Raw genomic sequence first — 13321 nt, 5'->3', positions numbered from 1 at the left:
AACCTAACATTTTTTCCAGAACAAGGAATTAGGTGAATTAGCCAAGATAAGAGAGAAGAGGAAGCAGTCAAACGTATTCTGCAGCACTACATACCAAAGTCCAGCCACACTGCTATTGTCTTAAAACTTTCTCACACAGTCCTTCTTGAAAAAAGTCCAATCTTTTGGGGACGCAGGTTTATTGTGCAAGACCTCCCAATCAACTATAATTGCACGACCTAAATTTGCCAGTATGCAATTCAATCCCACCCAAAACAGTAACAGTCTGGAAGCTCCTATAGATAGGTACAATGCTTTTGGCCAAAAGAAACATACAGTAGGGTTAAACTAGATGAAATGTTGGAGATCTAATCACAAATCTCCTATGTCTTTACATATCTTTTAAAGATAGCCAGAGTGGGGGTGAGGATCTGGACCCTGCAGGAGGAGGTTAACCTTTTCACCCACATTACATTTTCTAAATGTAAACCAAGCCCCAACCAAGGCTACCATCTGTCCTGTTATGGAGAACACACTGGCATTCATTAACTGTCACTAACAGGAAAAATGACAACGGTGGGACAGGGGAAGTATAGAGTGTATAACAACTGCAGATTCTCAGTGAAAGAGTGCAACACTTTCTTTCTCCATCAACCATCTATCTCCAATTATCTGGGGTGGGATGCACTGCATGCAGTAACATATTGTCTTCCTCCCCTCCCAATTCTTTCAGGAATATTTCTCCTACTGGGCTATGTTGAGTTGTTTCCTCTTCTAAGACAACACAAAGGATGGTGGGCAATGCAAAACATCATTGTTAACTTATAAACATCTCTAGGAGCTGCCCTTCCTGAAGGACCCCCACCTGAATGCTCTGGGCAGTGGAATACAAAGACCTGGGAGTCCTAATTTTGCAAGGGCTTCCTTCCATTACTGGGGATCAGATGACCCCAGTCACCAAGACCAAAGTTAGAAGAACTTTAGAGCCAACAAAGATATTGCATGTGGATATATATTACACCCCAATATTATTTTAATTAAAAAAAACCTCTTGGTGAAGATAGATCAGGAAAGGAAAACCAGCTTGGGGGAGGAGGGGCAGCAACACAAGGATGCTTAATCCTTTCCCTGGCAGCTCATTTTTCCAGCACTAGCTCTTTTACCCACACACAGCTCTAAACACATGTTAGACCCACACCTTCTTCAAGAGACTAATAATTTTCCGGATGCAACTTGTTTAAGGGAATTCAAAACGTCACTTAGGAATAGTACCTGCTTAACATGCAGTACTCTCTCTTTTCCTCATTCACACAAAATACATAAGAGTTGAAAATATGCAAATATGCAAGAGGCGAAAAGTATCTTGACACTGTATCAGGGTAATTCACTCACAGGAGCGGGGTGGGGGTGGGGGAGAGGCATTGTACTATAAAAGGGAAGCTGTACCTAAACTTTAATTACACTTTCACCTCTTGGTGCATTGGGAACAAGCTAAGCATGTTAAGGGTTCATTAATCTATACTAACTAATAGTCTCAAAGAAAACGGGAGCCATTTCAATAGCACTCCAGGCCTTCACCATAAGCCAGACCAACAAAAGGCGTCAGGAGAGCTCAGTGACGCCTCATCCTCGTGGGTGATCCACCAGAGGGAATAAAAGTTTAACTTTTCTAAAAATATCGTTCACTGTTTGTAAATAGACAGCCCATAAGAAACACCCTGTTTCACTCATCCCCAGCAAAGGTGTGGGCACAGGAAGAGTGACTCATCTGGGGCACTAAGTAGGGATAGAACTGGTTTCGGCTCTAATCCCAATGTTCCTCCCCCAGAATTCATCACCCATCAATTCCCCCTCCTCCCCGTCCCGTCACATGCCTGACACTCTCTGCCCTTAGACCCACAGCCAGAGACCGCAGTAGATTCAACAGCCACAGAACCTCCCCCATCACATCATGACAGCAGAAAATGCCACACAACTACCCATGGAGGAAAGAGAAAGCAAATCTACAGCTTGACTTTTTCCTGCTGAACTTGTCCTGTGGAAATCAGTGAAGCGTGAGCACTTAACTGTGCTCTTCAGTTTTCACTGATTTCAAAAGGCAGATTTTAAAGTTTCTGGGCAGCATCCAACGTTTTTACCGCAAGGCCCCAGTTCTCTCCCTCTGGGCTCTTACTTCCTCCACATTGTCCATCAGCTCACTGCTCTTTGGAAAGTATTCCAAAATTCCACAATGCACTGTCTGTTGAATCCTTGTTAACTAAATGCAGGCTCCTCACAGGTGTCAGCAACTTTTAGCAGGGTTTGATGCAACTCCCTGGCAAGGCTCCTAATGCAGGCCTGCAGCAGGGTTTCTCCTAGGTCAAGGAAAAGAAGGGAGGCTGACTTGGGACCCTGGATTGTTCTTAAGGAGGCAGGGGATGGTTAAATCACTGTGCCTAGATACAGTAAATACAGGACAATATGCAGTATGTGACTGGGTTTAAGCTGTAACAGTTTGCTTTATACTTATTTACACTTACACAGAAAAATGGCAAATGGAGGAGAAAAGAGAATGACTGAAAAGCAGGATTTTTTAAAAAAATAGCGAAAAGTGGCTGGAACAAGAGAATATAGGAACCATCCTACTGTCTGGAAAGGTCACTCCCAGGTTCACAATGAAAAGCTATTTTTAAATGTTGACAGCCAACGAAGGGAGTGTTGCCCAGAGAGATCCAGTGAGAAATTTAAACTTTTCATGTAGTTGGGATTGGGTACGGGGCACCCACCCCACCCCACCCAAACCCAAATGGAGGAAAGAAAGAAAGAAAGAAAGAAAGAAAGAAAGAAAGAAAGAAAGAAAGAAAGAAGAGGGGGGAGGAGGAAAGATAGCCCAATGAGAACTGAGCATGCTCAGTGGGCATGGAGGGCTGGGCAGGGGAAGGAGAGACCACCAGGCCAAGCGGGTGGAAAGGAGTGCCTGCAACTCTCTCCATTTCCTGCAACACCCATTAAGAACTAAGACAAACCCTCCCTCCAACAGTCACTGTGGGTTTTCCTGCTTTGTGCTTCTCCCTGCCTTTGCTCCTCTACTGACACAGGTATCTGGTTATAGCTCCAGTGTGGATATTCACATCTCCCTGAAGATTTTAGTCAAACACTTATTATTATTAAAGCACCTGTATTTAAATGTTTATTTGATGCCTTAATAAAAACCTATTTTATTTTTTGATGGAAGCATGTTCTGGGTAACAGTGAGGAGTGCCCTTGTACCACAGATTACAAGTCACAGGAAGTCAGAGGTCCATTTTATTCTGCACTGGTCAGACTCCATCTGGAACACAGTGTCTAGTCTTGGGTGCTGCACTTTAACAATGGTATAAACAAATGGGAACAGGGCCAGAGGACAGCAACAAAGATGGCCAGTGGTATGGAAAAGAAATCCTATGAAGGGACTGGGTACCTTTAGCCTGGAGGAGAGAAGACATGAAGGGAGGGAGACTCATAATAGTACTCTTCAACCTCTTGAAGAACTGACACACAAAACAGGGCAAAGACTTGTACTCTGCTGCCCAGAGAACAGGATTTCTTCCAATCACCTTAAGTTACAAGCAGATTTTGGTTTGATATCAGAAGAAACTTATTGAAGGTTACAGGATCTTGACAGTTACCTGGAGGGATGGTGAACTGTTCTTTACTGGAGGTCTTCAAGCCAAAGATGAACATCTGTTAAGGATGCACCATCTCTGGATTTCCTGTGTTAAGCCTAGAGGGACTACAAGACCTCTTTCAACTCTGTGGTTCTATATGTGTTTTTGAATGACCTGTTTATTGAGTATTCACCCTGTTTACAAGGAGAATAGACAACCTTGGCTGTGTAATGAGCATTCATTCTGACTTATTTCTAGGGAGGAAAAATGACATTGTGTCAAAGGAAGAGTTATCTCACACTTTCCAGTGGACTTTACTGTTACTTTCCTTATCACAAACACTCTGATCTTTTTGGGGAAGTAGGCTTGTTGTACAAGAGTTCCAAGTCAGCTCTAATCCAAATTTACTTGTATGTGGTTGAATCCCACCTAACATAATGACAGTTTAGAAGCATCGTACAATGACCAGCTAATTAGTAAACTGCACAGCTTGATAAGGAAATGGAAGGGAAGTGATTGATTGTCACAAGAGCCACCTTATCAGTGTTCTGCCATACAGCTGGTTTCTCTAGAAATAAATAGGAAGAACTTATTGCTCCTAGGTCTAATTCAATTTGAAAGTTTGCACGTGTCCTAAAAGTGGAAAATGTGAGTCCACAACTGGATCACCTTTCAATGAAACTGCAAATAGGGTTGATGGCTCCCTCCGCTGTCACTGACAAAACATTCTGTGACTACCACCACCAAAGGGGTGGGGGCTTTTTGCTGCACATATATTTTGAGATCCAGGAAACTGACACCTGTTGAGCTCCTTCTGGAGTTGACAACCATAGATGATACAATGCTAAAAACAATTGGCCTCAATGTAACCAGAGAATAATTTTCAGTGTCCCAAAAGCAAGAGCGCTTTATTATGCAATGTTTACTGTTTCCTACTAGTAACCACTAGTCCCTGCCTCTTTGTACTGAGAAACTGCTTTCTCTTTCTCTCTGGATTTCAGCAGATGCTTCTTGCAAGGTCACAGTACTTCAAAAATGAGGAATGCTGCTTTTTTCAAAGCTCCCTCCTACACAATTATCTAAGGTTATCTGAGCCCTTTCCTCCATGGCACCTGGCTATCCTAGTCTGTGCGGAAATTTCTGTGCTTATTCGAGGACAGCTTCTGTTCCCTAGTCGAGGAAGTCTTGGTGAAGACTCTTGTAAAAGAGTTCTTAATCTTAAGCAGAAAACTGTGAGAAACCAACAGCTTGGATTGCAGATATTAATAATGAGGGGTGGGTCCTCCATGTCTGGCTTTCCTCTCACTCCGGAGGGAGCGGAACACGCAGACACACAAGCATATACAGCTCTCCCGTCTACAAAGTAGGTCACTGGCTCAGAGGCAGGAACAGCAAGCCTGACCTTTGCCTAGCTAGGCTTGGGGCTGGAGGGGCACCTGCTTGCAGAGGAAAAGAAACCGGTGCATCCTCAGCCTTGGCTAGCACATGGAATTCCAGCACTTGCTTAGCTTGAGGACAAAGCTCTAGTTCTCTTTGTCGAAAGGCCATGTGTCTCACAGGTAACCAAGGAGCCCCAACTGTGAGGCAGTTTCACAAGAGTGACAAGCGGTGAAAAGAATTGAGCCAAGACATTGGGTACTGGAGAAAGGCCAAAGCTCAATGCTAGAGTATCTGTTTTGAATGCAGAAGATCCCCTATTTGATCCCAAGCATTTCCACATAAAGCAGAGAGAGACTCAGTGCTTGAAATCCTGGAGAATTATGGCCAGACATTGTAGACTTAGATGGTCAAATGGTCTGACTAAGGTGGTTTCCTATGTTCCCATGAACCTAAGTTATTCAGGCACTACCCAAAGAAAAGAAAAAAGTGCTTAATTCCCACTTCGATCCCATAGCAGGCCGGAAGTAGCACAATAAAGACTAAACATTTATTGGGATTATTTGTATGGTTTTATATAAAATTTATATACGTATATAGTTTTACTTCTAACAATGTTTAATTGTTTTTTTTCTATGTTTTTAGCAGTTCTCATTTTTATATGTAAGCCTCCTTGAGTCCCATCAGGTAGAAAGGCGGGGTATAAATATAGCAACAACAACCAGAATAATAATAATCTAAATGATAACAACTATTATTACTACTACTTTCACCTGCCCTTCACCAAAAAGATACAGGGCAGGTCACAGTAATGCAAAATACAATTTTAAAAAAAGAACAACAGTTTTAAACAGATATGTGAGGCCAGTCAAATTATTTGCCTTTTGAATGTGTGTGTGTGGGGGGGGGTGTTTCTTGCAGAAACAGTCAGTATGCGGGACCTAATTCTGAGCAGGACTTGGGAGCGGGCTCTTCACCCTCTGCCACACCCTGGAGTCACAGATCACATCTGGAGCCCCACATGTGCAATTTGCACAGAGAAAAATATCCCATTAGAGAGAAAGCTAAAACCCTGCCCCACCCACAGCCCACTGCAGGGTCCCCATCAGAATACCACACTAGACATTTCTACAAGAAAAATCCTGCACTCAGTGTAAAACCAAGTGATTAATGCCATGTGTAGTTTGGCCCCAAGACAGAAATGTCAATTCTAGGATACAGAAAAAAGCTAAATGAGGAACCAGTTTAAAAATGTGTTCCAGAGAAGGAAAATTCTACTAAATTTCTCTTATCCTGCTCCCCAGAAGTGTAAAGTTTGACTATTTAAAATAAAATAGAAAACAAAATGCAAACAGAAAATACGTTATTTCTAACAGCAGCAAAGGATCTAACTGACAGAGGTATCATTTCCCAGTTCACTCTGCTATGAGCCTCTTGAAAGAGGGAAAACCCTACCACACAGAGAGAAAGCTGGCTCTCTGCTGCTCCAAGCTGTGATATGAACAGGAATATAAAGCAATCCAGCTAGCTAGCTAACACCCTTTCCCTCCTGTCAGTAGGCCAGGGCAGATTCAGGCTAATACTTTGGCAAAGAGCCTAGAGATTTACAGTTGACACAAAACAGCAGAAAGGAAGCACTTCACTGAGACAACACAACCTCTTGGAATCTATATCGATACAAACTTGCAGGGCTGGGCTCTCCCAGGGGAACACACAACACAATAGGGTCTTATGGTACTGTGGAAGCATGTTACACAAGTCATCCTGCATAGCTTCTTCTGAGCATCATTCTTGCCCTCATATTCTAGGGTTACTGGTTCCTCCCAAGACAAGCTGCAAGGAACTTTCCAGAAAAGATCAAACTGATTTAAATCACATTTCCTATTCTGTAATCCATGTACTCTCCCCTCCATACAAAAATGCACACTGTTTGGTTGATACTATTTCAATTAAAACATCTCAATGTGCAAATAAACACGCACTTTATACTAAGAGCAAAATCCAAAACCTTTCATTCCACAGCCATCACTACAAAACTATTCCTGCTAGGAGAGAAAGGAGCTACAGTTAGATGCGTAGATTTTTGTTTAGCTCTCTGTACATATATGCAAGGCAAGATCATGCACTTGAAGACTACCTGTCTGCAATCTTCTGCACACTTCTATGGGAGTAAGACCCGCTTATTTCTGAATCGTAGTTACAGGATCAAGAGATAAAAAGTGCACAGCACTTTCACTAGAAAGTGTTGGTAGTTAATGGGCAGAACACTGTCCATGCAACAGAACTTCATCTGGAGGGCCTCAGGTTCCCCAGCCCTGGTTTATGGAGTCTAAGGAGATCTTTCTGCTTTTCCCTCTAAGGAAATTATGCTAATGGCAAATGTGAACTCATACTGAAGTGACTGTTTCTCACATTTAAGCACAATACGACAGCTGCACTGCACCAGCAAGGAAGGTCACAGAGCAAAAGTGATTTTGTCAGACTTTGGTCATCAATCCCCCTAAACAGATGTGGTGGAGTGCTTAACTCTACAGGCAAGAAGATGTATGTCGGGCGAAAAATGGGAGAAGGAAAATAGTATCCTAAAAGTGGTACTCAAGAGGTGGGGTGAGGCGGTTGCCTGGGACAGTGGATCTGCCTGCACACCCACACAAATGCCTGCCTGTCGCACACCTCTTTTTAGTCCCTTGCTCACCGCAGACAGAGTGTCTCTGTGTGTGTGTGTGTGTGTGTGTGTGTGTGTGTGTACAGCAGTGTGCATGCATCGGCATGCAGCATTTTCGGTTTTGTCTAGGGCTGTCAAATGTCCTGGGCCAGCCCTGTGGCCAGATCCAACAACCTTATCATCCTAATCTTGCAAATGTGGTGAAGATAGAAGAATGTGTATAGAAGCCCAGGACATTTTGCTGCTGGAGGTGAACGACAAGATACGCACATACAAACCCCAGTTCCATGTACAGCAGCTACCTGGGCTGACAATTGAATCTTGCCTCCATACTGGTGATGGGACAGCATCATTCAACATACTTGAAAGCAGCAGGTTAGCTTAGGGAGGGGTGTACGACAGTTCACACACAACACGCGCAGCTCTGTCCTCCAATATTTCACTATGGCTTGCTCACTGCTCCATCTGACGCCTGATGCTTCTCACTCAAATAGATTTTGCAATGCAGCAGCAGTGCCAGAATACATAGCAGGAGCAAAGCAATGCATCTACACACAAGAAACCTTCTGGAGAGCATGGCCTGGCTTGGCCGCCTCTCTTCCTACTAGCTCGATCACAGGCCTTCCCAATGGCACTTTCTGTGATGTACTGAGAGAAGTTGATGAGGCAAGACTGAAAGAGAGCCCAAGACAGCAACCATTGCTGCTTCCAGCACCCTGAATGTGGAGGATGGCCAGGAGACTCAGCCGAGAGGATTCTGAGAAGAAATGGCCAGGGAAGGCTGCTGCCATCATGCTACCTCCAGCATCTGCAACCTGAGGCAACTGCCTCAATCTGCCCATTGTTGGGGCCAGTCCTGAAGGAATGCAAACTTCTAAAGAGGACTTCTAAAGCGGATGCGAGTGAAACCCTTATTTTGAAGGAAGGATGCAGGGTTGCCACTTCTCCCACAACAATGCTTCAGGTGTAAAAGAACAAGAGGCTTCTTCAGCTCATCTTCCAACAATCTTAACACTCAACACTTTGCAAACACAGAAATTAGAGACAGCCACTGCTTGCAGGTCTCCTTTCACAAGCACGCATAAAAAGTCACTGATTCTGAATGCTGATTTCTCATATCACACTGGAATATCAAACCTTTTTAAAAATAAGATATCAGAGTCAAATGCTATCATCACACCATCATGAGTCACTTAAAGCCATCACAGCATCTAATTCCCAGTAAAATACGTCTGTATGTCTAAGCAGGGGTTAATCTTGCCAATCCATGATGTGGCAGATCAGAGCAATCTGTCTGTGGACTGCCAAATCCTTAGGGAATTCGAAATGTAACAGTTTTGTGAGACTGATACCTCAAGCTAATGATGGAAGAAGAACCTCCACGATCCAGAGAAATGGCGTATTCTTTAAACCAGTCATCCCAGCACAGGTGCTGCAAACCTCAACTACAGCCACTCAACTGGAAAATTGCTTGTGAATGGAAGGTGAGATCAAGTGGCTGTGCATATACATTTTGCAGAATAAGTAGCCTTGCCATTTTAAGTGTTCTCCGCAGATGAACAAACCAGTTTTCCAATGAAAAAGATAAAGCAGCAGTACAGGCATCACCCACAACAGAAATACAATATTGCTAAAGCTACAAACAAATGGTGATTATGAAGGATATTTCACAGGCTATTTCAAAAGGGCACACAAAGCCAGCCAGACTTGACCCAGGAAAACTAGCTTTGAATCTTCACTGTACTATGAACTCATAGACCCTCTCTTCAGTCTCAGTTCCCAAATGCAAAAGTACCAATAATTCTGCTCTACCTCTCAGCAAGGAGATAATTGCTAAAAATGATAAACTAATTTGTCTAATTATATTTTGATCCATTGTACATTTACAGAAGTCCCAGTAATCAAATGGGACTTTATTCATTAAATTCAAATGATTCAATAACACCCATCATACCAAAATTCTAGGCAGTATTTGCAGCATAAAAAACACAATTAAACAGCAGATAAAATTTAAAAGAGACTACAACTTGCACAATTAAGTCAATAAAATCTATTAAAACATCTGAGTATTTATTTATTTTTAATTAGGGAGTGCTTTGCATTTAAATACTAGCCTGGTAGCCAGAGGTGAGGTAAGAAGGAACTGGATGCAGGAATATGCATGGAATTGCTTGCAGATGGGTGTGCAGGCTGGTGGAGGAGGCATAAAGTGCTCTGTCTCTCCCTCCTGTGTACCTAGCACAAAAGTGTAGTGGGTTACTGCAGGAGGGACAGCACTATCTCCATCCCCTTTGCCAGTCTGCAGCACGGTGGTAATGTTTTTTAAAAAAAGGTTTTACAGACTAGCAACTTTTGTGGGTTTATTTACAAGTGTGGCTGCCAAAATGATAGCAGTGCTGGTGCCAGGTGATCATCTTTGAAGAGTGCATTCCATAACTAGGTTGTCACTGCCAAGAAAGCCCTATCCTTTATACATGGTATTTGCACCTCAGGTTAAGTACTTAATTCGTTCTGGAGGTCCGTTCTTAACCTGAAACTGTTCTTAACCTGAAGCACCACTTTAGCTAATGGGGCCTCCTGCTGCTGCCGTGCTGCCGGAGCCCGATTTCTGTTCTCATCCTGTAGCAAAGTTCTTAACCTGAAGCACTATTTCTGGGTTAGCGGAGTCTGTAACCTGAAGTGTATGTAACCTCAAGCATATGTAACCTGAGGTACCACTGTAATGGGTCAAAAAGCGAAAAAATCTGACTTTCCAAGCCAATCCAGTGCCAACAAAACAGGGAGTTCCCTCCATCTCCCCAATATTTCTTTTAACTGACAAGTGTACATATGAAAAGAAAGAAAAAATATTTCTGCCTTTTTTGAAAGGACAGAAAACTTTCACATCTTTTCCTGTAAAAAGCTCCCAAAGCCAGGAAAAACTTTGGTACTTCCTCTGTTATTTGAAAGCTCCACACAGCAAAACAACATATCTTTCCTACCACCACAGTACAGTATTAATAGTTGCAGTTGCTTGCATTTGTCTGCTCTTCAAATTCATAACTGCAACCTAGTATTCAGGTTCACAGATACCCCCTCAGCAGGCTGAAGAATCTGACAACTGAATAAAAGTCCTGTCACTTTTGACCCCTCAACCAGGCTGTTGCGGCATTATTCAAAACTCCTGATCCAACATTTTCCCTTTGTTTCTCTATTAGGAAAAGAACCATTGTCATTCTCTCCTAAATATAATAAAAGGTCACAGGACACCATTACTCCATTTCCTGGTTTTGCTGTGAAACTGCTTCAAAACAGTGCGGGGGGGGGGGGGGAATCCACTGTTTAGACACTTTGACTCTCCTCCAACCCAAACCATTTGAGTTTGCACAGATGTTAGAGCAAAGAGTGTTGGCTTCACCTTCACTCAGAAAGCTGTCACCTGCCTCCATTTAATCCAGAGTGAGAAATCTTCCTCAGAGGACACCAGCATTTGTATTTCAGAAAGGATTCTGGAGAATCTGAAAATCCCCACTTTAAACATTTGTTCAGTAGACCATATGGCAATCTTGAACCACAAGAATAATAGCATATATGGCACCCTAAAATGCTATAGTACTGGGGTTCAATATCAGGGTAGACTTGGGATACATTTTCCATTTTGGTAACCCCAGTAAGAAGAATTAGCAAAATATTCCTAGATGCACAAGCAAAATTCCAAGTTCCCAACTATACTGGAAGGACAGAAGGCATTCCTGGAGAAATCAGTCAACTTTTTCCACCACCAACCTGCACTGACAGCAGAGCTCACTACTATCTTTGGGAGAGATGTGCATGGGTGTAAGACCAGCATGGTACGCATGTGAACTGTCAGGGCTCAAACACCACAAGCACATACAAATTCCCAAATTAGCAAGGCATATGTGTGCCCTGATTATTTAAGATAGTCAAAAGACTCATAGCAAAACATTTTCCTTTATAACACCCTATTTGGCTGCCTGAACTGGTAATACTTCAAAACTGAGCAATTACAATTAAGCTAATATAATAACTTATGAAGAAGGATCACAGTGTTTCTCACAGTGCCCAAAAAGAAGCCCACACAACACGACGGCAGTAGCCTTTTCTGGCCATTATTCTCCAGCAATTTATATTCAAAGTCACAGGTTTTCCAGTCCTGGAGATATTAAACAACCATAATGACAAGTGGCCATTGCTACTCTTATCTTCCATTTATTTGTCGAATCCACTCAGAAAGCATCCAGGCTGGTAACCTTCACCACATCTTGTGACAGTAAATTCCATCGTTTATGTGCTGTGCAAATTAGAACTTCCTTTCGGTACTATCATTAACAAGTACTGTTATTATGTATAAAACACCAGTTACCAGTGGCGTAGCGTGGGTTGTCAGCACCCGGGGCAAGGCAAGTAATTTGCACCCCCTAACCCGTGGATTTGCGCCCCCTAACCCGTGGGTCTGCGCCCCCTAACCCGTGGATCTGCGCCCCCTAACCCTAACCCCCAGATGTTGCGCCCGGTGCGCCCGGCCCCCCCTGCACCCCCCACGCTACGCCACTGCCAGTTACGCGCCCTATTACACAGATTATTTAAGAGCAGCAAGGCAAACCAGCTTACAAAGGCATCCCAAGTATCTGCCAAGCAGCCACCAGCATTTTATCTGGGCATGTTTACGAACCCTGAAAATCGCTATCACTCTCTTTCTCTCTCTGAAACCCCGGCTTGCAGGGAAGGCACTCTGCACACGCTCAGGCGCCCTCCATTTCTTCCTTCCCATGCCTCCTTAACACTCACGAGAGATTCCGGTTGTGAGGAAGGGTTCAGCTTAAGCCCTGCCAAACAAACCAGACCCCCACCGAGAAGAAAACGCCTCTCTGTTTCCTGAGTGTCTAGTCCTCACGGCCTCGCCCCACGGGGGGGGGGGGGGGAGATCCCTTGGGACCGGGAGGGGTGCCAGCCCCAATCTCTCCTCTCATCCTCCCGAGGCCTCGGTGTCCCAGAGGGCTGATAGGGAGGCAGGCAGCAGCGCCCAAAGCGGCTCTCCAAGGGGGCAATAACCCGGAGGGCGCCTCGCCAACCAGCTCCGAGCCAAGGCAGGCGATACCTCCAAGTGGCCCCCAGGCAGACAGCCCCCCACGTCTCTCACTCACCAGCTCCCATGGCGGCAGCGGAGGCACCCGCGCTCCCCACCGGCCAACTGCACTCCGGGCTCTTCGGCTCGCTCGCAACTTTGCAAGCAGCCACCAGACGCGCTCTCCGGAGCTGGCACATTTGGCCAAGCCTCCATTGGCTAGCGCCTGCGTCGCTCCGACCTCAAGCCCCGCCCCCGCCTCGCCTTATATGGACTCCCGCTTACTCGGCTTCTCTCTCCCCCCTCCCACCCCGCGCTACACGTGGGCGCCGCTGGCCCCGCAGCGCTGCCGAGGTGGAGGCTCGGGTCATTCTGGCGCGCTGCGCCCCTTTTTGCAACGCCGCGCCCGCCCTCGTCTCCCCCGGGGATGGTGAATAAGGATGAGTCTCAGGCAGCAGAAAGGCGAGCAGCCCCGTCGCGGGTAGGAAACGTCTGAAGCTTTACAGGCTTCTTGGCAGCGGGATGTCCGAGCCGATCGAGCTTCCTTGACAGGCTTCACACAGTCCACATTCAACACGTGCACAGCGCAGTTTCTATGCATCATGGAAT

At 44.7% G+C, this 13321-nt stretch overlaps 1 protein-coding gene across 1 annotated transcript in view; it reads right to left on the bottom strand.

The window, feature by feature from the left end:
• The window catches only part of DENND2C (DENN domain containing 2C), a 59719-nt gene extending 46823 nt beyond the window's left edge, over positions 1–12896 (bottom strand). The window contains exon 1 of the mRNA XM_079979071.1: positions 12792–12896. The gene's annotated coding sequence lies outside the window, so the exon portion shown is untranslated. The remainder of the gene's footprint in view (positions 1–12791) is intronic.
• Positions 12897–13321: the final 425 nt, after the last annotated feature.

This window comes from Podarcis cretensis (assembly GCF_951804945.1).
Source record: "Podarcis cretensis genome assembly, chromosome: 6".
Classification (NCBI taxonomy): Eukaryota; Metazoa; Chordata; class Lepidosauria; order Squamata; family Lacertidae; genus Podarcis; species Podarcis cretensis.
This window is presented reverse-complemented; position numbering and strand designations above follow the sequence as displayed.